Genomic DNA, 26604 nt, shown 5'->3' with positions numbered 1-26604 from the left:
ATTTTAAATCCTGACCGGATCTGGTGACATTGGGGGAAGTTTGGGGTGGGGGAACCTAAAATAATGGAAAACGCTTAGATTGGAGGGATCGGGATGAAACTTGGTGGGAAAAATAAGCAGATGTCTTACATACGTGATTTACATAATTGGAACGGATCCGCTTTATTGGGGGAGGGTTATTTCTGAAAAATAAGAGAAAATTACGTATTTTTAACTTACAGAGGAGTGATCGGATCTTCATGAAACTCCATATTTAGAAGGACCTCGTAACTCAGATCTCTCATTTTAAATCTCGACCAGATCAAGCGTAATTGGGGGGAGGGGCAGTTGGGGGGACAGGAAATCTTAGAAAATACTTAAAGCGGTGAGATCAGGATGAAACTGGATGGGAAGAATAGAAACCTGTCTAAGATATGTGACTGACATAACCGGACCGGATCTGCTCTTTTTGGTGGAATTGGGGGGGGGGGTAATTTTGAAAATTGAGATGTTTGTAACTTACGAAAGGCTGTCCAGATCTTAATGAAATTTGATATTTAGAAGGATCTTGTGCTTTAAAGTTCAATTTTAAATTCCGACCAGATCCTGTGACATTGGGGGGAGTTGGAGGGAGAAACCGGAATTCTTTGAAAACGTGAAAATTGAGGTATTTTTATCTTACGAATAGATGATCGGATCTTAATGAAATTTGATTTTTAGAAGGAATTCATGTCTCAGAGCTCTTATTTCAAATCCCGACCAGATCTTTCGACATTGGGGGGAGTTGGAGGGGGAAATCTTGGAAAAAACACTTGGAGTGGTAGAATCGGGATGAAGCTTGGTGGATAGAATAAACAAATGTCCTTGATACGTGATTGACAGAATCGTACTGGATTTGCTCTCTTTGGAGGAGTTGGGGAGAGGGGTTCAATGATTTGGCGAGTTTGGTGCTTCTGGACGTGTTAGTACGATGAAAATTGGTAGGCGTGTCAGGGAGCTGCACAATTTGACTTGATAAAGTCGTTTTCCCAGATTCGACCATCTGGGGGGCTAAAGGGAGAGGGAAAATTGGAAAAAATTAGGTATTTATAACTTATGAGTGGGTGATCGGATCTTAATGAATTTTGATATTTAGAAGGACATCGTGACTCAGAGCTCTTATTTTAAATCCTGACCGGCATTAAGCCTCTTACTTTCCTTTTTAAATCAATCTATTGATTCATAGAATTTTGTTAGAGCTCATACCATATGATCTCTTGGCTCTTAGCTCTTCTCGCCTCGTCACAAGTGCCATATGAGCTCTTAGCTCTTGTTTAAATAATGCTGGGAAATACGGTGCCACTTTCTTGGAAAATTCATAAAATTCCTATGCAGAAAGATTCTCCCACGTAAACCCCTCCCCAATCTCCCTACCCCACCAACCCCCCTGAGAATGTATGTATACTTCCCAATAACCATTGCTATATGTAAACGATGGGCAAAGTTCATAACTTTCAGCCTTTCCCCAGGGGACTGTGGTGGATCAAGTCATCCTCAAAGACATAGTTATAAATTTTCTTCTATGCTGAACAAAATATCTATCTCGAAATTAAATCGTGTGATTTTGGGGAAAAATAAGCGTGAGAGGGGGCCTAGTCGTCCTCCAATTTTTTTTGGTCACCCGCTAGAACTTTTAATCTCCGTTTGAATGAACCCTCACACAATATTCTAGGACCACTGGGTCAGTACGATCGTCCCTGAAAAAAAAAAAAACAAAAACCAAACAAACACACATCCGTGATTTTTCTTCTGGCAAAAAAACAACAAAATTCTACATTTTTGCAGACATGAGCTTGAAACCTCTACAGTAGAATTTTCTGATACGCTGAATCTGATGATGTGATTTCATTAAGATTCTATGACTTTTAAGTGTTGTTTTCTCCTTTTTTCGGAAATAAGGTAAATTTTTTCTGGGTTGTAACTTTTGATGGGTAGGACTGAACTTAATGAAACTTAATATATTTGAAATCAGCTTAAAAATCCAATTCTTTTGATGTATCTATTGGTATCAAAATCCGTTTTGCTAGCATTCGTTGGTTTTGGCTGGACATATTTTTTGGGGGAAGGGGCTCATGCACACGTACCCTGAATTCTGAAATTTTGTGTTTTTATGAATTTGTCTGTCATCTCATAAGAATTTCCCTATAATTTTTTTTCTTCTTTGCTTTTTTTACCCTCCCCTCCAAATTTTTACCCCTCCATAAGTATATATCTGAGTTACATGCCTGGCCTGATAATCACTTCCCAAAAAAAGCACTGCTGCTGTAACAAATTTAGAACTTGTTTAGAGGCAGTGTTCGGTATTCTTCATTCAGTGTTCGGATTCGGTATTCTTTTTGAGGGAAGGATGATGGGGTTGACTGGAGTTTTGAGGACAATTATCTTTTGTATAAATGAAAATATAAACTGCACCCTAGTAGAGGGTGGGGTTAATTATGCTTACCAAGTCTATCATCATACATAGAGGTATAGAGAAGATTCTCTTTACCCAGATATCAGCCGATAATTTTTGCTTAGAAATGTATTTTTTGAAAGAGTAGACCTCCTTAAAGCCTGACTGAAGGCATTTTTGATCTTTGTAAAATGAAAAACTATTTGTAATTAAAGTTGTTTTCTGACTTATAGCTGAAGTTCTTGCTTCAAGGTTCTTGGAAATCCCCTACCAATTATGCTGTCGCTAGTAGCATGCTAACGTGTACGATTGTGTAACGTGTACGTGGGAGTCAGATCATATTGGGAATCGGAAAATTTACGAATGTTCTTTTAGTAGGTACTACCTGTTTGTATCTACCTTCACTTTGAATTATAAAGTCCATTGAATTATAAAGTTTTTGAGTCAGAACGTTTACGAATGATCATTTACTAGGTACCATCTGTTTGTATCTACTTTCACTGGTAATTATGGAGTTTTGAGTTTGGGAGTCAGATCATATTGGGAACTTAGAAAAACCATTTAAGTTTGTTTATTAAATTTTTCGATTTATATTTTTAATATATTTGAAGTCATCTGTTAGAATATTTTTGACGCACGGATGGCTAAAGAATTTGACTAAAGAATAGAGGGAGGGTTCTTTTTTCTTCGTATATTATTGCCTCCAAATTCTGCTTGAATAGTTCTTTCAATTTGCGTGATTTTTCTATTTCCTTTGATTCGTTATTGGGTACGAGTTATAATTTGTCATATTGACAATTATGATGGGGATTAAGAATTATTTTTAAAGCACTAAAAAACTTTAGCGTAAATAGCGAGGTGTTGAGAAGGGGTAGCTCACTCATATACGGTTTAGGTTCTGTTCGTTTCAAGTTTTAATACCACTCTTTACTTTTATTCCAAGATTTATTTGATATTTAATGTCAAAAATTCATGAAAACAAAGCCAGGTTTCATTAAAAGATGACATAAGTCTTGGTAAGTTTGACCTATTTTGTCTCACGCTGGTGGATCGAGTTGAAACTTTCAAGAAATATTGTTTCTTCGTTCTTTTCTCGTGGTGGGAGGGGGGGGGCATCGATAGATTTAGGACTTTATGTCAGGGATTGAAGAAAAGCTAGGATTTTTCACTACACTGGTTTGCACACAGCAGGGTTTCTTTAAAAAACGAGTTTCTTAAATTTAGTCGTTCTGAGGTTAGAAATAAGTTACTGAAGATTATTATATTAAGCTACTTGGTGAACTTTTTCCATAAAAATTTCCAAATTCATACTATGCAATAATATTTAAGCAACAAATGTTGAAAATGTCACCCCCTCAGAATTAGAAACCAAAATTTTTGGTGTTTTCATTGAGGAGATCTAAAAAAAGCTCCCCCTCCCCCTTGATTTTGAAAATCAGCTTTGTTTCGTATGAAGATTAGAAAATGTATCAAAGAAAAATTCTTGCCCAGCCCCTGCAGTTTTCTGAATTGACTCCCCAGGAACCAACTTTTTGTCAAAGGCCTACTGAAATGCTGCTGTAGTCTATACCAAACGAAATATTTCCGACGGTGAAAAAAGAAAATTTTTAAATGATCATGGGTTTTGTGCTTAGAGTGCCTGTGAAAACTTAGAATGTATTTCTCTCCGTCTTTGAATCTACAGGTAGATCCCTGGCTAAAGAATGATTTTTTCTCTATTTTTTGCCGTTATTTTTTTCAACTTTCATTTAATTTTTTCAACATCCGTTTTTAAATATTATTGCCTAGTACGAATTTGGGAATTTTTATGGATGGAAAATGTTCACCCAGTAGCTTAATATATTTGTTATTTTTTGATTTGCTACAAGTTCGAATAAAAATTCATAAATGCATCATCAAATCGCATCTTATAATAAAATATAGAATTCAATAGTTATTTAATGCACCAATTTTTTACAATAAATAATTAACTAGTCAAAAATTAAAAGATGAATTAAACAGTATAAAACTCACTCAAGAATAAACCTTAGAATTAAAAAGAGCCATTCACTGTTTTTCCTTATCAGTTATAAAACAAATTCCAAATTGATAGTCTTTATTATTCAAGAGTGAGCTGTCAAAAATTGTTGATGTTGTTTTTTTCTCTATTTCTTTTTTCAACTTTCATTTAATTTTTTCAACATTTGTTTTTGAATATTATTGCATAGTACGAATTTGGGAATTTTTATGGATGGAAAATGTTCACCCAGTAGCTTAATATATTTGTTATTTTATGATTTGCTACAAGTTCGAATAAAAATTAGTAAATGCATCATCAAATCGCATCTTATAATAAACTAGACCTACGTTGCCTGGGCAACGTGAAGTGTTGCAGCAACCTTTGTCCGGCTTCGCCGATAAAAGTGTTGCGAGAGCAACACTTTGGTTTTGTTTCTTCGCTATCGGTTAAATTCTGAAGTTGTCAAAACTATCAAAGCATTCAAAACGGCATATTCAAAGCAGAACACAATCAGTAATCACATGATCAAGTTCTTCAGCGTTGAAAAAACAACAGCAAAAGAATATCGAAGAAGGGACTAAATTGAGTTTGCAGCCAGTTGAACTTTATCCTTTTCAATCGTAGACATCGTGACCGATGGAAACTTGGAACATTATCTTATATAATCTAGTTGGTATTATAAAGCTATTCGTGACTTTTCAGGATCAAATACCATAGATGTGCACCAATTTGCACAAATTTTTAGCCTCTGATGAACCTCCTCTAGCAACCGATTCTTACTTACAAGTCCCTCTCCCGTGATATACATCCAAGTTCACCGGAAACAAATAATGGGTACACCAACTAGCAAAAGTTGCAAACCCCTTGTCGCTGAAGTCATTGTAGCCTAACAGCCGATTATTACTTACAACTCCCCTACATGTCTTACAATCGGGAACCAAGTTGTTCTTACCATCAATTACACCAGAAACAGATAATAGGTACACCAATCAGCAAAAGTTGCAAACCCCTCATTGCCAAAGATGATTATAAGCTAATAATCGACTGTTGCTTGGAAGTCCCCTACATATCTCACAATTGGTATCGGCCTATTTTTGGTTCAAGTGTGTACCTTACCACTGAAGTTGTCAACCCCTTGAAACTTTCAAACTGGTGTATGTCATGAAGGAATTTTTGTAACAAAAAATGGATGACATATACTTTGATCAGCTCATCAAGGTCTATCGATTGTCATTGAAAAAAAAAATTCTATCTGTCTTAGTTCAAAAGTTGACTTTTTTGCCGGAGGCCAACTTTCTAACACCACCACTTAGAAAGGAGCAAAGGATAAGCTCTAATTTCTTTAGCAATGAGAGAACTTTTAAAGTTTAAGAGGTATAACTGATACCATTTCTCTATTGCAATCCCAAGTAGAAAAAAAAAGAATGGTAAAGTCAGCTGAAATCACGAACAGAAATGGCTAGAAACAATAGATGGCAGCACTTTCGGACCCGTGGGAAAATCGCACTTTTTTGTTTCTGTAAATTTTTCTATTTATCACTCAAAGAAGATATATTGGCTGTGGGGCCGGGGAACTACCGCATATATTTAACACTTATAGATTTTAGTCCATCTTCAATTTGAAACTGGTGCCTGCCTGCTTGCCTGCTAGAACGGAGCTTTCCACTCGAAAGCAGAAACATGGTTTGATGAAACGAAAGCTTGGCTGCACAACTTCAGATACTCCTCTCTGACATAGGCTATATAACTCCACTTCACTTCGCACACCATAGGCTCTGGCTCGAGGACAAGCAAAAACCATCCTTTTTGGCCCCAGGCAAGAGTTCTACGGAGCTTTCCAAAATGTAATGTCATATTCATCAATCCGGCCTGAGGTCCACACTTTCCGTAAAAACCGCACAGGTTAGACCAAATATAGAATTCAATAGTTATTTAATGTGTAAATTTTTTATAATAAATAATTAACTAGTCAAAAATTAAAAGATGGATTAAACAGTATAAAACTCACTCAAGAATAAATCTTAGAATTAAAAAGAGCTATTCACTGTTTTTTCTTATCAGTTACAAACAAATTCCGAATTGATAAAAAGTGTATATTTGCCTGTCTCTGAACTTCTGTAATTAGTTATGAAATGGAATTTTCTGATCCTGGTGGATTAGACTATTTCGATAGATTGGAGCCGAATTAGCTTTAAGGATGCTAATTGGGGGGTAGATGCAACTTTTTGCACCCTGCTTAGATTTAGATTTTAGTATTTTCCTTTTAGAACACCTTTTTTGGTATTTTTATAGAAAAAAATGCCCCTTCTCATATTTTCAAGAATAAATATTGCCCCCACCCCATACATTTCCGTGAATTGACGCTCCTAAATAGCTTGCAAATTTATATAAAAATGTGTTTTGACTTAGAAACAAATATTTTGGAAAAAAAAAAAAATGCTAAAATAATAACGACAATTGTATTATCAACCTGTAGATGAGGATCCTTAATTCGAGTGTTTGAGCATTCAGGTATATCAAGAGGTATAGACCCAATCTGCCAGGATAGGGTTGGAATCCTTTGGGAATTTTTAGCTCAATTGAGGTGTTACATGGAATTTGCAAAATTCACCTCCTTAGTAGCTTTGGTCTCCTCTAGGCTTTTTTGGGTAGTAAATCAGTGTTCGAAAGATGCCGAAGGAGTATGGGACCCATGCTTCTGTTTGAGGAGTGGGGCTTGATTTATGCTGTTTTTGCTTATTTTTATTTAAACATGTAAAAAAATATTCACAACTACTACACCCAGTTTGATATTGATGCCTTTGGTGAAAAATGCGCCGGATTTTATCTATTATTTAGGAAACAGATATGTAATACAATATTTCTTCGGAGGGGGGAGGGGCCAAAGTTGGCTCTGTTCACCTAAGATAATCTTGGCCTATTACTGTCAATATGGGTGAGCGGAGTAAAAAAAAAAAAAAAAAAAAAAATCGATCAGGATAGGGACTAATGCGTATTTCCTGGTGATGGTGGGATATCAAATAATCAAAAAGAGTTTTGGTTTGTCAAATTACTAAAATTTGGATTCGCGCCTATCCTCTTCTAACCCTTGTTTCGTAAATTGACGATGATTGGGTAGTTAGAGTTCTAAATTAGTAGTGGGTACTCTTTGACTAGTTACATACAGTCTTTTCTGTCAATTTATAATAATTAATGATGAGTGGAAATATAGTTAAACCTGATAGAATCATTGGAAGCTTTCTTAGACAGGGTTATATCCAGAAAGATTGGATTAAGTTCTGTATATGTGCTATGTTCCTTTAGTCGACACGCTTACATTGTCATACTGAGTAAGGGAAACGTATCTTGAGGGACCAAAATTCGGATTAATGAGGATTTGAAACAAGCGCATACGGAGAACTTCTTTTCGGGGAGGGTGTGTTCAAAAAGAATTAGTTCTTTTTGATCATTTGAATAATAAGTACACAAAAACTCAAAAATTAGGGTTAGGCGGGGAAAAGGCTTAGTCCATCCCACAAAATAGGTCCCTCTGGAATTTTTTACTTATCTCATTATTGGTACAAGTTGTTTTGAACTTCTTTCATTTCTCGATCTTTTTCTTCTTTTGTTTTTTGTTTGTGTTGGTTATGTATTCGAAATAGGTTTTTTGGATGTAGGTGATTTGCTGGATGTTTTCCAGAGCTTACTGACCGCATTTCAACAGTAGGCTTTACGAAAAGTGTGGTTCAATCCCGCTTTCTAGGGCTATAATGAGAGAAGGGTTGAGATGGCTAGGGCACGTTCTGCGGATGAAGGATGACAGATTGCCAAAGACTGTCCATTTCGGCCAATCGTCTATGGCTAACCGGAATGCAGGTCGTCCGTGGTTGGGGTGGGAGGTTGTCATACATAAAGATTTAAAGGAAATGGGAACTTCCTGGGAGGGTGTGAAGAGGGAGGCATTGAATAGATTGGGATGGAAGAGGAGCATGCGTAGCTGTGTTGGCCTCAGGCAGCTTAATTCTGCGGTGGGTTGTTAGTAGTAGTGGTAGTAGTTTTTGCCTGTTTAATGGCCAGTTGCAAAAGGCTCCTGGAATGAACTCCAAAATACATGTATATGTCCACTGGAAAAGAGTTGTGACAATAAACTCAGGGTTCTCGCCAGTAGGATAATATTCGCTAGTTTTTTAACAATTTTTCCATGTTTAGTATAAAAAGACCATATAAAAAGGGAAAGGATACACTACACGCTATACTTTATTGTCCAGACCAATGGCACTGTTCTTCGTTTCATGGCCCTTCAGCCAGGAATTGTAATGAGGGGTTGGGGCAAGCCGTCCTATGCTTTCGTACACCCTTCCTGTTTACCTTTCCCAGATTTTTCTAGGCATCCATTTAGAGTAGGGTCGACTCCGATAGAGCTTACAGAGTCACGGGACTGATTTGTGCCTCAACCCAAGTAATCAGGAACACCAGTAGACTCTGTTCAAACCCCTGCTCTGATGGACATAGGATTGCCAGTTTTTGGCTCGCTAACCACCCGACTTGAACAACTATGACTCGGAAGGACCGTATAGTTTTAGAAATGTCTTAAGTAACATCCTGCTCATTTTTTATATTTTGATTATTTTTTTCGTGTAAGTGGATGACCTGTAGTCACTCCCTTATAGGGAGATTACTAATTTCCTGCTTCTTCAATGATATAGTCACTGCTCCTGTGTTATGGTTTGCCTGTGTGTTATTTTAGTCTCTACTATTATTGTCATTTTCTAGTTTTCGAGTTACGGCCTTGCTTAATAAAATATTGTTTCAAGCACAAGATTAAGTTATCGGATTAACGACGCTTCTTGACTACTAAGGTCCTTACGTCGGCCTTGTAGTGTACTGCTTCAGCTTAGTTCGGTCTCTGGGTCCCGTATTGTATCAAACAATTCGTGGTAACGAACTGTAGTAAGGAGCGACCCGGCTCAATAGTAACCGAAACTCTAAAAAAACGGAATTTTTATAACAATAGTTACGTCAAAAGAATCGCATTTTAATGCTGATTGTAAATATATAAGTTTCATTAAGTTTAGACTTACCCATCAAAAGTTACGATCCTGAGAAAATTTGCCTTATTTTAGAAAATAGGGGGAAACACCCCTTAAAGTCATCGAAAATCACACTATATTCAGCGTATCAGAGAACCCTATAGTAGAAGTTTCAAGCTCCTATCTATAAAAATGTGGAATTTTGAATTTTTTGCCACAAGACAGATCACGGATGCGTGTTTATTTGTTTTTTTTCCCAGGGGTGATCGTATCGACCCAGTGGTCCTAGAATGTTGTGAGAGGGCTCATTATAAAACAAGTTTTTTATTGTTTTAAAAAGTAGAGTTGCGAGAAAAAAGTCAAATTTTAGCGTAAAGTGCGGGGCGTTGAGGGGGGAACAGCCCCTTTCATTTACGGAGTAATTTCTGTTCGTTTTAAGTTTTAATATTGCTCCTTACTTTCAGTTAAAAAACTTGTGTTTTTTTATATGAAATTACCAATTTAAGGTCAAATCCACTCTACATCCATCTGATAATAGGAAATTTAAATTCGGCGTCATCTTCTTAGAAATGTTAACTTGTAAGTCTAGATGGCGTTTGCTGTCTGTATTTTATGTAAGAAAAACATGTTTATTGTCGCCAAAAAATTTAGTCATAGTTAAGGAAGTTTCAAAAATAAGGGGGCAGGGTATTGCAAAGCTTGGGATTTGATTATGTTCGTCTAATATTATTGCTTAGGCATTTCAACTGGCTGAAGGTGGTTTTCTGATTGCTTTACATGTTCGTTGATGTACATGTGCACGTGGATGTTGCTTTACATGTTCGTGGATGTATAAAGAATGACCACCCCCTAATTTTTCTCAGACGAACCATTTCCAAGAAAAGCTCGTATTAAAATGCCATTTACGTGTTTTTGGTCCCTCCCATAGACTTGGTGGCTAATAATGCGCTCTACAAGATTGGATTAAAAAGTGAATAAAACTACATTTTAAGGAAAAGACATTTTCCCTGTTCTTTCTCAAAAAGGAGCGTTGAAAACCATTTTTCTTCCATCAAAAACCGTATGTATTTTGGACTAATGCCTGAAGTAAGTTATTTTTCCCAAGAAAACACTGCCTTTCTATAACGAACAAATAAACGGTCAAAGGGGGATAAGTCCATTTATTAGACAGTGAAAACAGATGCAAAAGTCTTGACATTTCGACCACACATACAGTGATCGTCATCAGAAGAAATACAGGACGATCGCTGTATTTGTGGTCGAAATATATAGACTTCTGTATCTGTTTTCACTGTCTAATGAATTGGACTTATCCCCATTTGAAAGTTTATTTGTACACCATATATACTTTATTTGTGCCTTTTGATACATGGCTTAAAATTCTTAGTACACCAATGCTTAAAGGAGATATAAAAGAATAAACCTTGTAATAAATAACCTAGAATGTAAGCAGCAAAAAAAATCCACCGGGAAAAAAGGGAAATTTCATGAGTATGTAGGGGTTTCACTTAATTTTGGACCATAACAATCTTTCATGTTTAATTAGCTTTTTTATAGGTAATTAAATAGGAATAGATTGAAATATTTATAGGGATGCCTATATCTTTTTTTAAAGGCATGTTTGATCCCTAGTCCTTACCAACAAAGATTTTGTAATAAACTATGTATTATTTGAAAGAAAACTAATTGGAGAACTTCGTTAATATTGTTAAAAGGATTATTAGCGTGTACCTATCTATTCTCTAAAAAATAGTTTATGTTTCTTAAAGTTAATTTTCTGAGTTTTTCCTTTGTTTTTTACGTTGTATTAAAAAATAACATCATTTAGTTCACGACAGTTTTTCCTTGTATAGGTTTTCGCGGAGACTTGCCAAGGGGGGTCGCGAGACTCCTGTAATTGTACGATTTTTTATGGCACTTGGTATTAACCAAGTGACATATAGCGATCGCAAATTCTGTCGGTCGGTGTGTCTGTCTGTCGGTCTGTCTGTCCCGGTTTTGCTACTTTAGGCACTTCCAGGTAAGCTAGGACGATGAAATTTGGCAGGCGTATCAGGGACTGGACCAGATTGAATTAGAAATAGTCTTTTTCGCGATTTAACCATCTGGTGGGGAGTGGGGGTCGGTTAATTCGGAGAAAATAGAAAAAATGAAGTATTTTTAACTTACGAACAGGTGATGGGATCTTAATGAAATGTGATGTTTGGAAGGATATCGTGTCTCAGAGCTCTTATTTTAAATCCCAACCAGATCCGGTGACATTGGGGGGAGTTGGGGGGACCTAAAATCTTGGAAAACGCTTAGAGTAGAGGGATCGGGATGAAACTTGGTTGGGAAAATAAGCAGAAGTCCTAGATATGTGATTGACATAATCGGAACGGGTCTGCTCTGTTTAGGGGAGTTGGGGGGGGGTTAATTCTGAAAATTAGAAAAAATGAGGTATTTTTAACTTAGGAATGGGTGATCGGATCTTAATGAAACTTGATATATAGAAGATTCGTATGTCTCAGATTCGCCATTTTTAATTCGAATCGGATCCGGGGACTTAGAGAGTTGGAGGGGGGGGGAAACAGAAATTTTTGAAACCGGAAATCTTGGAAAACCCTTAGAGTGGAGAGATCGGGATGAAACTTGATGGGGAGAATAAGAACAAGTTATAGATACGAGATCGACATAATTGGTCCGGGTCCGTTCTCTTTGAGGACGGGTTGTTAATTTGGAAAAATCAGAAAAATTGAGGTATTTTTAACTTGAGAATGGGCGACCGGATCTTAATGAAATTTGATATTTAGAAGGAACTCATGTCTCAGAGCTCTTATTTCAAATCCCGACCAGATCTTTCGACATTGGGGGGAGTTGGAGGGGGAAACCGAAAATCTTGGAAAACGCTTATAAATGTCGTAGATACGTGATTGACGTAACCGACTGGATCCGCTCTCTTTGGTGGAGTTAGGTGGTGGGGTTCAGTGCTTTGGCGAGTTTGGTGCTTCTGGACGTGCTAGGACGATGAAAATTGGTAGGCGTGTCAGGGAGCTGCACAAATTGACTTGATAAAGTCATTTTCCCCGATTCGACCATCTGGGGGGCTGAAGGGAGAGGAAAAATTAGAAAAATTGAGGTATTTTTAACTTACGAGTGGGTGATCGGATCTTAATGAATTTTGATGTTTAGAAGGACCTCGTGTCTCAGAGCTCTTATTTTAAATCCCGATCAGCATTAAGCCTCTGATTTTCTTTTTAAAGCAATCTATTGATTCTTAGAATTTTGCTAGAGCTCATACCATATGAGCTCTTGGCTCTTCCGACCCCGTCACAAGTGCCATATGAGCTCTTTGCTCTTGATTAAATTTTCGTTTCATTTAATTTACCTTGCTTATCCGATTTTGACAAATATGCCCCCCGCTCTACAAACATTTCTTTGTATGTGTCTGTATCCTTGATTAAATCTAGGTTCGAACTCCTCATAGCCCTCTTTATGTTCAGGCAGCACAGGTGTTCCAATTGTTGTTTTTATCTTTTCAGTTCTCCGTTGCTCTTCTTCGTAAATAAATTGGCTGGAATTTAACTAACTAAATTAATGGTAAATTTGAAGCCTTCTAATTTCTCTGACTAGTTATTTTCTATTGATAATGTCTTTGGTTGTTGATGTCTATTTTGGGACATAGAGTATTCTTTAAGTCTAAAAACACTAGGACGCCAATTTAAAAGTGAAAAGTAAGGGTTGGGTGTAACATAATGACTCTATATTTATGAAAAAGGAAAGTATTTGGAATGGACCTCAAGTAGACCCATCATAGGCGAGCGTAGCTTCTTCTCTTGGGGGGGGGGGAGATTTTGTGATGAAGGGTGGGGGGGGGACTGAAATTAATATTGGCAGTTCACAAAACATTACATTGCCAGCAAGTTCTGTCATACCTAATCACCAAAAATCATAAATCATCAATAAGCTTCAGCATTAATCTACTTGGATTAGAGCTGAATCCTTCCAAGACATAATGGATAATTGTTCCTTCTTTGACTTTTATTCTGTCATTCTAGTTGTTTATTTCTAGCTTTGTCAACCATCTACCTTCTATCAACTGCTTTTTTAGCCATCTACCAAGACATAATGGATAATTGTTTCTTCTTTGACTTTTATTCTGTCATTCTAGTTGTTTATTTCTAGCTTTGTCAACCATCTACCTTTTATCAACTGCTTTTTTAGCCATCTACCAAGACATAATGGATAATTGTTTCTTCTTTGACTTTTATTCTGTCATTCTAGTTGTTTATTTCTAGCTTTGTCAACCATCTACCTTTTATCAACTGCTTTTTTAGCCATCTACCAAGACATAATGGATAATTGTTTCTTCTTTGACTTTTATTCTGTCATTCTAGTTGTTTATTTCTAGCTTTGTCAACCATCTACCTTTTATCAACTGCTTTTTTAGCCATCTACCAAGACATAATGGATAATTGTTTCTTCTTTGACTTTTATTCTGTCATTCTAGTTGTTTATTTCTAGCTTTGTCAACCATCTACCTTTTATCAACTGCTTTTTTAGCCATCTACCAAGACATAATGGATAATTGTTTCTTCGTTGACTTTTATTCTGTCATTCTAGTTGTTTATTTCTAGCTTTGTCAACCATCTACCTTTTATCAACTGCTTTTTTAGCCATCTACCAAGACATAATGGATAATTGTTTCTTCTTTGACTTTTATTCTGTCATTCTAGTTGTTTATTTCTAGCTTTGTCAACCATCTACCTTTTATCAACTGCTTTTTTAGCCATCTACCAAGACATAATGGATAATTGTTTCTTCTTTGACTTTTATTCTGTCATTCTAGTTGTTTGTTTCTAGCTTTGTCAACCATCTACCTTTTATCAACTGCTTTTTTAGCCATCTACCAAGACATAATGGATAATTGTTTCTTCTTTGACTTTTATTCTGTCATTCTAGTTGTTTATTTCTAGCTTTGTCAACCATCTACCTTTTATCAACTGCTTTTTTAGCCATCTACCAAGACATAATGGATAATTGTTTCTTCTTTGACTTTTATTCTGTCATTCTAGTTGTTTATTTCTAGCTTTGTCAACCATCTACCTTTTATCAACTGCTTTTTTAGCCATCTACCAAGACATAATGGATAATTGTTTCTTCTTTGACTTTTATTCTGTCATTCTAGTTGTTTATTTCTAGCTTTGTCAACCATCTATCTTTTATCAACTGCTTTTTTAGCCATCTATCAAGACATAATGGATAATTGTTTCTTCTTTGACTTTTATTCTGTCATTCTAGTTGTTTATTTCCAGCTTTGTCAACCATCTACCTTTTATCAACTGCTTTTTTAGCCATCTACCAAGACATCATGGATAATTGTTTCTTCTTTGACTTTTATTCTGTCATTCTAGTTGTTTATTTCCAGCTTTGTCAACCATCTACCTTCTATCAACTGCTTTTTTAGCCATCTATCAAGACATCATGGATAGTTGTTTCTTCTTTGACTTTTATTCTGTCATTCTAATTGTTTATTTCCAGCTTTGTCAACCATCTATCTTTTATCAACTGCTTTTTTAGCCATCTATCAAGACATCATGGATAGTTGTTTCTTCTTTGACTTTTATTCTGTAATTCTAGTTGTTTATTTCCAGCTTTGTCAACCATCTACCTTTTATCAACTGCTTTTTTAGCCATCTACCAAGACATCATGGATAGTTGTTTCTTCTTTGACTTTTATTCTGTCATTCTAGTTGTTTATTTCCAGCTTTGTCAACCATCTACCTTTTATCAACTGCTTTTTTAGCCATCTACCAAGACATCATGGATAGTTGTTTCTTCTTTGACTTTTATTCTGTCATTCTAGTTGTTTATTTCCAGCTTTGTCAACCATCTACCTTTTATCAACTGCTTTTTTAGCCTGCTTTTTTTATCAACTGCTTTTTCTTATCAACTGCTTTTTTGAATCAATGCGTGTTTTGATTTTGGCTCTCCGCAGAGGAATAAATAAAACAAAATTTACATATTTATTTTTTTGGTCTAAATGGCTTTCTCATAGTTTTGATCGAATGATTTTGAGAAAAAAGGAGCGGGGGAGGAAGCCTAGTTGCCCTCCGATTTTTTGGCTACTTAAAAAGGCAACTAGAACTTTTAATTTTTTACGAATGTTTTTATTAGTAAAAGATATACATAACTTATAAATTAGCTTAAGTAACGAACTTTTGTATTCTCATGTTTTTATTACATATATGAGGGGGTTCACCCCATTGTCAGTACCTCGCTCTTTACGCTAAAGCTTAAATTTTGCCCCCCCCCCTCTCCTCTCTCTCTCTCTCTCTCTCTCTCTCTCTCTCTCTCTCTCTCTCTCTCTCTCTCTCTCTCTCTCTCTCTCTCTCTCTCTCTCTCTGTCTCTCTCTCGAAATTCATTAAGAATGACCCCTGAATCACAAAAGCCGTAGAATAAATAGTTGAAATTACTAAAAATACTTCAGCGTAACGAGCGAGGTATTAGGAGGAGGTGAGCCCCTCCTATGCGTAATAATTTCCGTTCGTTTTAAGTTTTAATGCTGCTCCTCAGTTCCAGCTGAAAAAACTTTTTCATATTTAATTTTTCATTGTTTTTTTTTTTTAAATAATGCTAGAAAATCCTGCGCTCCCTTCATGGAAATTTTCTTTCCCCATGACAAATTCCTCGATGGAAAGTTCCCCCAACATATCCCCCTCTTCTAAACCCCTCCCCCTCAACCAAAAACTCCCCCTGAAAACGTTTGTACACTTCCTAATAACCATTACTATATGTAAGCACTGGTCAAAGTTTTTAACTTCTAGCCCCTCCTACGGGAACTGTGGGGGAGTAATTCGTCCCCAAAGACATAGTTATAAGGTTTTTCGACTACGCTGAATAAAATGGCCATCTCAGAATTTTGATCCGTTGACTTCGGGAAAATAATTAGCGTGGGAGGGGGCCTAGTTGCCCCCCAATTTTTTGGTCACTTAAAAAGGGCACTAGAACTTTTCATTTCCATTAGAATGAGCCCTTACGCAACATTCTAGGACCACTTGGTCGATACGATCACCCTTGGAAAAAAAAAAAAAAACAAATAAACACGCATCAGGCCTTCTGGCAAAAAAATACAAAATTCCATATTTTTCTAGATAGGAGCTTGAAACTTCTACAAAAGAGTTCTCTGATACGCTGAATCTGATGGTGTGATTTTCGTTAAGATTCTATGACTTTTAGGGGGTGATTCCCCCTATTTTCTAAAATAAGGCAAATTTTCTCAGGCTCGTAACTTTTGATGGGTAAGACTAAACTTGATGAAACTTATATATCTAAAATCATCATTAAAATGCGATTCTTTTGATGTAGCTATTGGTATCAAAATTCCATTTTTTAGAGTTTCGGTTACTATTGAGCCGGGTCGCTCGTTACCAAGAACTGTTTGATTTTGTGAATTGAACATTTTGTCTGAAACGAATTTTATAGGCACTCGCTGCGTGTTTTAAATTTTGTTAATTAAGATATTTAAAATTACTAAATAGAAAAATTGTCATGGGTTTGCGTATTTTACGGAGTAGATAGAAACAGTAGATAGCTTAACTTCAGATTGTGATTTTAAGTGTTATCGCTTAAACTGGAGGTGGAATGGCGTCTCGCCTATGTAATATAGCGATTTAACAAGGTTTTGTAACTTATTACGTATATCTTATGCCCAAAATAACTTTCAGTTAAAAAAAGAATATCAAATAGAGCAAAAAAATGATAAAATGTTATTTTTCGTAATATTACTGTAAGCTATTTTGTTCATTTTTAGGAGCTTTGGGCCATTTTAAAACTTTTACCCTTCGGGTATCTAAAAACAGTATATGGTCTCTTGTTTATTTGGTTTTGTTTTGTTCTAAGCTTCTAACTTCTCTCCTCTTGTTAATGTTATTTCTTTTTCTTCTTCTCATTGTTTTTTTTGTATTCTTTGTCAATGCTGAGGAAAATCCAGGGTGCTATGATCGGTATACTCAAATGTTTTTTTTCTCGATTTTCTTTGTCATTGGTTTATGGAAATAAATGTTGTTGGTATTGTAATCCAATTTTTTTTCGAATTTCACCTCTTCTGAAATTAATTCCTGCTTACTGACCGGATCTCTGCTGCTTAGTTCAGCCAAACTGTAAATCTGTTTGAAAGATAGGGGCTGTTACACAATTCCATACCAATAAACACCCTTGCCCTGAGGTGCCGACCCGAATACAGTTATAGCCGTACAATTTGGTTTCGTTTTGTTCTAAGCTTCTAACCTCTTTCTTGTTGTTCATCTTGTTTCTTTTTGTCCTTCTCAGTGTTTCTTTGTATTCTTTGTCAATGCTGAGGAAAACCCAGGGTGCTATGATCGGTATACTCAAATGTTTTTTTTTCTATTTTCTTCATCATTGGTTTATGGAAATAAATGTTGTTGGTATTGTAACCCAATTCGTTTTTCGAATTTGACCTCTCCTGAAATTAATTCCTGCTTACTGACCTGATCTCTGCTTCAGCCAAACTGTAAATTTGTTTGAAGGATAGGGGCTGTTACACAATCCCATACCAATAAACACCCTTGTCTTGAGGCACCGACCCGAATACTGTTATAGCCGTACAAAATGATGATCAGGTTAATGAGGTCGTTGCCTCGAATATGCAAAATGAACTTATGCATGAATTTAGTGCATAATTTCCTGGCGCCTGTCTTTGATCAAAAGACATTAACTCCAATTAATGCTGTTATTTTTCTGCATTAGCAGCTACGAAGAACGCATGGCGTTTTGAACTTCTGGTAAATAAATCTACTGGTTCAAACATTTTGTTGACTTAAAATTAAAATTATTGAGCCATTTTTGAACGAAAAATAGGCTTTATATATCTTAAATTTAGAAGGGCGTAGATTATTAATTTAGAATTTATAGTAACTATCGTGAAAAGGTTACAAAAGTCATGCTTTAGGTTAGGGATTTATGCTTTTGCGCCTCTAGGGGGTTGGACTGGGTATTTGAGTTCCCGAATAAAATTGGAAAAAGCTGGCCAGTTACGCGGAAAATGTAAGAAAATATAGGGCAAATCAAAATGTAGTCTCGACTTTGGACGGCAAAGGCGTATACGACTTTCGAATCTGAATTTTTCTTCGGGTTACTCTTGTGCTTTCGATTCTCAGAAACCGCAATATCTGAGAATCGAAAGCAAGAGACCAAGACCGAGCGTTTAGTTCTTTTATTTTAAATTGATTTATATTGTTTTAAAATCCTTTTATGGGGGAGGGGCAACGTTTTCCTTAGAGGTTTTCCCTAAGGATGACTGATTATTATAAAATGATTAATCTTTGGACAAATTTTATACCAAGGGGAAGGACTTTCTACCATTCTGTGGAGAAACACTCCTCTCCCTCCGTGAAAGTATGGTAAAGTGCATACCTACTCCAGGGACTGGGAGGAATTACTTTTGCACTTTCAGTCCCCACTTTAGTGTTCTGAATAAAGCATAGATTTACCTCCTTAATATAAAACTGACCTTATAATATTTGAGATACTCCTAGTGGGACAAAGTTTTTCTTTGGGGTTAATTTTCATGAAGAACGATAAAAAAAAAGTGTGGTTTCGGTCAAATTTTTGTAGGATTGGAGCTTTTCACTTATCTTAGTAAGAACACTGCCCTTTGTGAAAGTACGGTTATATGAGTGTCTCCGAATTTGGGGCGTAGTTGGGGGTTTGGGAATTTAGTTTTGGGCTTTGAATACTTGCTTCGGTGTCTTCCTTTCGTTTTATCATTTCCTGAGGTGCGATATTTGTTATCATCTATAATGCAACCAGGGCTGTATTCAGGATTTTGTTTGGGAGGGGGACACAAAAAATAAAGAATTTGTTTATATGCATTTTAGTTAAGTTTTTACAAGTCGGACAAAGATTTGAGTGGTGATGGTTCTAATCTTCTTCTTATCCCCCTGGATGCGGTTTTGGATACCTAGTAACTTTCAATAGCAATAAGCTTCAAATTTCGTATTCAGCTTCTGACTTCAGCACTAATTTCAAACAGCAGTCGCTTAAAGTCTGCTTGCTGCAGGGAATATGTTTTCCCTGAATATATGTTTCAATGGGGACAGCGGCCATCCCCCAGTCTCTTGTGTTCAAAAATTCACCGAACATTTTTTCATAAAGTTTGTGATGACGCATGCAGCCCTTTCTGAAAACTTGAAAAAAACTTTTGATACTTGTGTATTATTCAGAACACACTCAATAAGTGAAGTTAGGTTCTTTCGTGAAACAAACTATGATGCAGGTACATTTTATGAGAAAATCTGGTTTCATAGCCACAAAGACAAAACTCAATTTAGTTTGCTATGCATGGTGATAGAAGATGGTATCTGAGCATGGATTTTGAAATGAAGATTTGGGATTTGCCAAAGACTGAAAAAGAGGCAATTATATTTTTCCAGGATGAGGGGTTGTTGCCGACAACAAAACAGTGCGTCAATGGACACAACATGACTTTATACTTTTACGAGAAGGAACGCATAGTGATAGCGAGAAGAATGTTCTGAATAAAACACAAGTACCAAACTTAAAAAAAAAAAAAATCTGTTTAAATTCTGACATGACTCAACTATTATTAATCAGTGATTCAGTTTTCTATAATCTTGTTCAGTCCCTCCATCTATACGCCTAAGGGAAGCTACTACGCTGATGCTTTGGTGGTCGCATTCCTTTATACATCACAAATTACGTATTATTCAGTTTGAAATGGACATTAGCTATGCCTTTTAAGTGCCTGTTTTGGGTCTTAATGCATCAAACATCTGTCATGCATCTAGGCCTGTGTGAAATTCGGATCTTACTAAAATTTAATTTAGACGCCTCTTTAAGTTATTGTTATGCTTGTTTATAGATTATTTTGTCGTCTACATGGCCATCATTGTCGGCCTACTCAAGTCCATCAACAACAAAGTTGTTAACAACAAGGTTGTTCATGGACTTGAGTCAAACATGTATACAAAAATTTAGTTCGGGTGAGGGGGAGCTGGAATGTCGAGATTATGCAGCCAACAGGAGAAGTATGTAAATAATGCTGGAAATTACGAGGGAATCATAAGAATTTTGAGTTGTTTTTTGGCGGGGCTTGAGTCTAAAGGCTCCCTCCCTCAATATATGTATTTTGGCGGTTAATTGCCACAGGCGAGGGGATGTCCACTTTCAGAAATCACGTACACCAGGTGGCACGAGCCAAGCGAGGCGAAAGTGTGTGGTAAAAGTGACTGTGCTGAGATGTGCACTACGTGGCGGAAAGTTGGTATCCCTTGGGTACTCTTCCCGGTTCATGACTCCCAAACATCCTGGGTAGCAGCATCAAAAGGCAAGGCAAACACTATGCTAATGATGTTAAGGTGCTTGTTAGTTATCCCGACCACCCTCAAGTTCTTGATCTGAGTATAACCGGTTTCTGGTTAGGTATTTAATATATTGCGTTCTGGGCGGCCTCCTTTCCATAAACCTCTGTTGTAGTTTCCATAATTTTGTTTCTAAAGTATTATGTTTTCATCATATTTTGATATATTTCATTATGATTAACCCAACTTCACTTCTTGTGTGTGATCGGGATAACTGACAAGTGCCGATGTTAAATTTCTCCCATGCTGAAACTGCCCATTTCTAAGGCACGCCATTACTGGGAGCTCTTGACCCCCATCCCTCAGCTTTTGATATTGTTTATCATATGGTGCAACCATCTAAGGTAGTCTGTTGTGTATTGAACCTGAAATTGAGTCTTTACAGAAATTACATAAAAAAAAATAGTTTTTTTTAACTGAAAGTAAGGAGCGACATTAAAACTTAAAACGAACAGAAATTACTCCGTATATGAAATGGGTTGTCCCCTCCGCAATCCCTTGCTCTTTACGCTAAAGTTTGACTCTTTGCCACAATTTTGCTTTTTAAAACAATTAAAAACTTTAGCGTAAAGAGCAAGAGATTGCGGAGGGGACAACCCATTTCATATACGGAGTAATTTCTGTTCGTTTTAAGTTTTAATGTCGCTCCTTACTTTCAGTTAAAAAAACTAGTTTTTTTTATGTAATTCCTGAACGTTTTTGAATTAATGCATGTTTGATTTTGGCTCTCCACATATAAATTATTAAAATAAAATTTGCATATTAATTCCTTTTTTGGCTAAATGGCTCTTAGTTTTGATCAGACGATTTTGAGAAATAAGGGGTGGGGAAAGCCTAGTAGCCCTGCAATTTTTCGGTTACATAAAAAGGCAACTATACATTTTAATTTTTAACGAATGTTTTTATTAGTAAAAAATATACGTAACTTAAGAATTAGCTTACGTAACAAACTTTTATATTCTTAAATTTTTATTATTTATATGAGGGGGTTTGTACCCTCGTTAATACCTCGCTCTTTGCACCAAATCATAAGTTTTGTCCCAATTCTTTAAGAATGACCCCTGAATCCGAAAGGCCGTAGAATAAATAGTTGAAATTACTAAAAATACTATAGCATAAAGAGTGAGGTATTTATCTCCTCCTAAATACCTCGCTCTTTATGCTAAAGTATTTTTAGAACCCCTCATATGCGTAATAATCTCTGTTCGTTTTAAGTTTCAATGCTACTCCTTAGTTTCAATTGAAAAAACTTCTCCATGTTTATTTTTTCTTTGTCTTTTTTATAGTTATTTTAGAAAATCCTGCGCCCTTTTCATTGAATTTCTGTTCCCCCATGACATATTTCTCCAAGGAAAGATCCTCCCACATAGCTCCCTCCCCTCAACCCCACCCCCAAAACCCAAAAAAAAATCCCCTGAAAACGCTGTACACTTCCTAGTAACCATTATTATATGTAAACACTGGCCGAAGTTTGTAACTTGCAGCCCCTCCCCCAGGGACTGTGGGGGAGTAAGTCATTCCCAAAGACATAGTTATTATGGTTTTTGACTATGCGGAACAAAATGGCTATCTCAAAATGTTGATCCGCTGACTTTGGAGAAAAAATGGGCGTGGGAGGGGGCCTAGGTGCCCTCCAATTTTTTTGGTCACTTAAAAAGGTCACTAGAACTTTTCATTTCCGTTAGAATGAGCCCTCTTGCGAGATTCTAGGACCACTTGGTCGATACGATGACCCCTGGAAAAAAAACAAACAAATAAACACGCACCCGTGGTTTGTCTTCTGGGAAAAAAAAAATACGAAATTCCACATTTTTGTAGATAGGAGCTTGATACTTCTACGATAGGGTTCTCTGATACGCTGAATCTGATGGTGGGTTTTTCGTTAAGATTCTATGACTTTTAGGGGTTGTTTCCCCCTGTTTTTTAAAATAAGGCAAATTTTCTCAGGCTCGTAACTTTCGATGGGTAAGACTAAACTTGATTAAACTTATATATTTAAAATCAACATTAAAATGCAATTCTTTTGATGTAGCTATTGATATCAAAACATTTTTTAGAGTTTTGGTTGCTATTGAGCCGGGTCGCTCCTTACTACAGTTCGTTACCACGAACTGTTTGATCATCCAACGATTATGAGCCATGAACTGTGAAAATTGGATCTAAAGAAAGCACAGATCAGTTCATCTGAGCACGGTCGTAAATGGGGGGGGGGTCTCTGGGTCCTTTCCCTCCGAAACCTTAAATTGATCCTAAATTTCTGGGTATGCCTTATTCAAATTATCAATAAACTTCGTTTTTTATCATTGCCCTATTTCCCCCCAAAAATAAATGCTTGCATGCCTGATCCATAGTTATAATGGAGATTTTTTCTCGAATTTGTTCTACATAAAGGTGTTCTGTCCACTTTTTAGAGAAAACGAGTTAGAAAGTGAGATAACGGTCCCATGTAAAACTTGTAGAAAAACCAGACTTATAATATCTTTATCTAGTAAACTTCTACACAACAAAGATGCTTCAACGACAATGAGATGGATAAACTTTTTGGGAAGTGTTTGAGACACATTTACGTTTATCATAGTTGTCTCTAATAAAACAACTAAGAAAACAGTTTCTTGAGAGTAAACAATTAAGACTACTAATTAGTAAATGGAGTTTGAATGAAAATGAAGAAAAAATTTGACTATCATATCACAAACTTTTTTAGTTCCTTCCCACTCCATCCGTAAGATAAGTTTGACACTTTCAAGAAAAATGCCTAATTTAAATTGAATTTGGGGTTTGTTTAGTGCTTGAGAGAGGTTTTTACCCTTGGCCCTGCCACAAACTTTTTAGTCCCTTCCCACTCCGCCCGTAAGATAAGTTTGGCACTTCAAGAAAATTTCTAGTTTCAGTTGGATTTTGGGGCTGTTTAGTGCTTGTGAGAGGTTTTTACCCTCGGCCTGATTTCGACTTTCTAGTTGTGTTTAAATAATGCGTGTAGCTTTCACCCTGATTTTACAGGCCACAGGGTCTTTGTGGGAATTAGCTTCTTGTCCCTTTTGTTATTGCGGGTTGTGTACAATTAACTCTATACATTTTTGCTCTGGCTGTAGCTTACCCTGCTACATTCCACTTGAACTCAAGTTTGTCTCGAAGAAAAAAAAACACGACGCCATCTAACGTTGGCTAGGTCATGAATCTACATTATTTAACCCTTTTTACTTTTTCTTTGCATTGAATCCAAGTGAAAAGATATGCTGGAGAACAAGGGCGTAGAGGCAGTTTGTTGCTTTTCTTTTTTCGACTTTTTTCTACCAAGGTATTACCCCCTTTCAAAAATAAAGTAAACAACATGAAAAAAACGGATCTTGAGCAAAATCTTGGAGGGGGCCCAGTGTGACAAGGGTGCCAATAATTGACAAGTTTATTGGAAAAAAGCGATTGAGAGTGCCAGAAGAGGAGGTTCCTCCCGGCTCCCTTGGATCCGCCCCAGGTACGTGGCAAATGTCACGCATGATATAAACCCTTCACTTTCTACTTTTAGTTTTTCTTTACCTTTCTACTTTTATTCCTATTTTAAACGCATTAAAATTCAAAGTAACTTCGGATTTTCTAGTTCGGCTTGACAATACTAATTGTCAGTAACTCTAGTAAGTTTTATTCCTATTACGCCCATATTAAAGCGTCACCGACTATCCTCTATTTAGTTTTGTATAATTTGTATTCGTGGTCATGAATAGGCCTTATTTTGTCACAGGGCATGGGCGATATTGCATTGATTTTCCGAGAGGTGCTCTGGTGTTTTTTTCTCAGACTTGCTCTGTTTCATTCATACATTTTGTACTTGGCATTGAGAACTTGGTTTAAATCGGATAATTTTTAGTTTGCTTCAAGTGTTAACCGGTTTCATAGATATGTTGATATGTGGTTGAATCAGTAACGTAACTTAGTTGAGTATTCAAATACCTGGTGTTAACTTTGAGCTGAATGGATATACTTTTATTCTGGGATTTTAGGACTGTCAAATTTGAGAGTATCTCAAGTGCTAATTTGGAATAATTGAATTTGTGATCATAAATTCTTATTAAGTGAATGCAAAGAAAAATGTGCGTTATTAGTATGAGGTGCTGTAGGGAAATGACTTTGACTCCCCTAAGTATAAAATTCGACCCCCTATTGGAAGAAAGATAAGAATTAAGGTTACTATCAGTTAGCCAGTACACACTCAAGAATTTGGATCTATAAAATCAAACACCATCCGGTTTATTGCTTTTTGTATAGGCTACGGAGGCAATTAGCTTCAGTGGAAAATTAGCCTCCGTGGACAATTGAGCCCACGGAGGCTCAGTGGAAAACTACCTAGTAGCTATATTTGAATAAATATTTAGCTGGTATTTTGGTTAGTTTAGTTTACATTTTGCATGTAGCCCCCTATTCTATCCTCTGACCCTCCCCCTAATGTGTAAAAATTTATCAGACAACCCCCCCCCCTTTTAGTAGGCAAATTTCTAAGACTTAGAAATAAGAAGAAGGTTAACGTGGAAGCTTGGCAATACCTTCCCAGAGCATGTTTTGGCCCTGGGCTCATTACTGAAAGTTTCATCTTCATAACCTAACCCCTTTCCAAGACAGCAAAAAGTAGCTAAACTAGGATTGTTGTCCTTAAATACTTAGCCAATCGTCAACACTATTATTCATCTTTATGGTAAATGTTTAGTTTCGTCACAAGCTGTCTAAACTGTAGCATACTATAGTACTTAGAAATGCTAATTCTAGGAGCGTATCCATTTCTGGTTGACCCTCCTCCTCCATGGGGCAAACTAAAAATGCATAAAGTGGGCTTGCTTTCAGGTAACATTACCTATAGAGCGAAGTGTATTAGTCCATGAGGCCAGCGGGCAGCGGGGCGAGGTCTGTATTCTATATTTATTTAATAAACCTCGTTTGAGTGGATTTTTTTTTAGTTTTATCACTCTTCGTTGAATAAATATAGAATACAGACCTCGCCCCGCTGCCCGCGGGGCTCAAGGACTAATACGCTTCGCTCTATAAGTAATGTTACCTGTAAGCAAGCCCACTTTATACATTTTTAGTTTCGTTGGAGGGGGATTTTAGAAAGCTAAAAAACGGATGCGCTTCTCTAATAATTACAAAGAAGCAATATGCGATCATCAGAATCTTGCTATATGCAGTAATACACACTTTAGACAGCTTGTGACAAAACTAAACGTTTACCATCTTTGTTATTATATTGTAACATCCATTAGTATTCTAGTATCTTTTTCAAAATTATTTTCTGTGACTGCCAGATTGGAGCGGAAGCAACAATTTCTCCTACAGAATTGCGGGTATCCAGTAAGAAACACCACCCCAAACAGGGGAAGGTCCAGGTTCGTTCCCACGATTTTTCTGGCGCCCTCAATCCGTTTTTTTCTTATTTTACACTTAAAAAAATTGAACTTTGAAATACAAAATTTGGTCAATGATTGGCCCCCTCGCCTCATTTTATCTCATCGTTACAAATTTTATAGCATATTATCATTACTTTAATATCATCATATATATATATATATATATATATATATATATATATATATATATATATATATATATATATATATATATATATATATATATATATATATATATATATATATATATATATATATATATGACTATATCGAGACGAAAAACTGGGAATCGTTGATGTGTTTCTTTCGAAAGGTGGCCAACTTTTCAAGGGGCGGGTGGTGGAACCATGTCAAGCGTTTTGGGGGACTATGCCACGTGTGGAAAAACTTTGCTAAGTGCCTTAGAACTATGTG

The 26604-nt window shown here is 36.4% G+C and overlaps 1 protein-coding gene across 6 annotated transcripts in view; it reads left to right on the top strand.

The window, feature by feature from the left end:
- Positions 1-26604, top strand: part of LOC136034377 (phosphatase and actin regulator 4-like) — a 205137-nt gene that overhangs the window by 13759 nt on the left and 164774 nt on the right. The window contains exon 1 of one of the 6 annotated variants that reach the window (XM_065715524.1): positions 24605-24885. The exons of 1 other annotated variant lie outside the window; for it this stretch is intronic. The gene's annotated coding sequence lies outside the window, so the exon portion shown is untranslated. Of the gene's footprint in view, positions 1-24604; positions 24904-26604 lie in introns of those variants that run through there. 4 more of the 6 variants (XM_065715523.1, XM_065715522.1, XM_065715520.1 and 1 more) reach the window with 4 other exon arrangements.

The sequence above is a fragment of the Artemia franciscana genome, chromosome 13 (genome assembly GCF_032884065.1).
Source record: "Artemia franciscana chromosome 13, ASM3288406v1, whole genome shotgun sequence".
Lineage (NCBI taxonomy): Eukaryota > Metazoa > Arthropoda > Branchiopoda > Anostraca > Artemiidae > Artemia > Artemia franciscana.
Note: the sequence above shows the minus strand (reverse complement) of the source record. Positions and strands in the feature narration are given on the sequence as shown.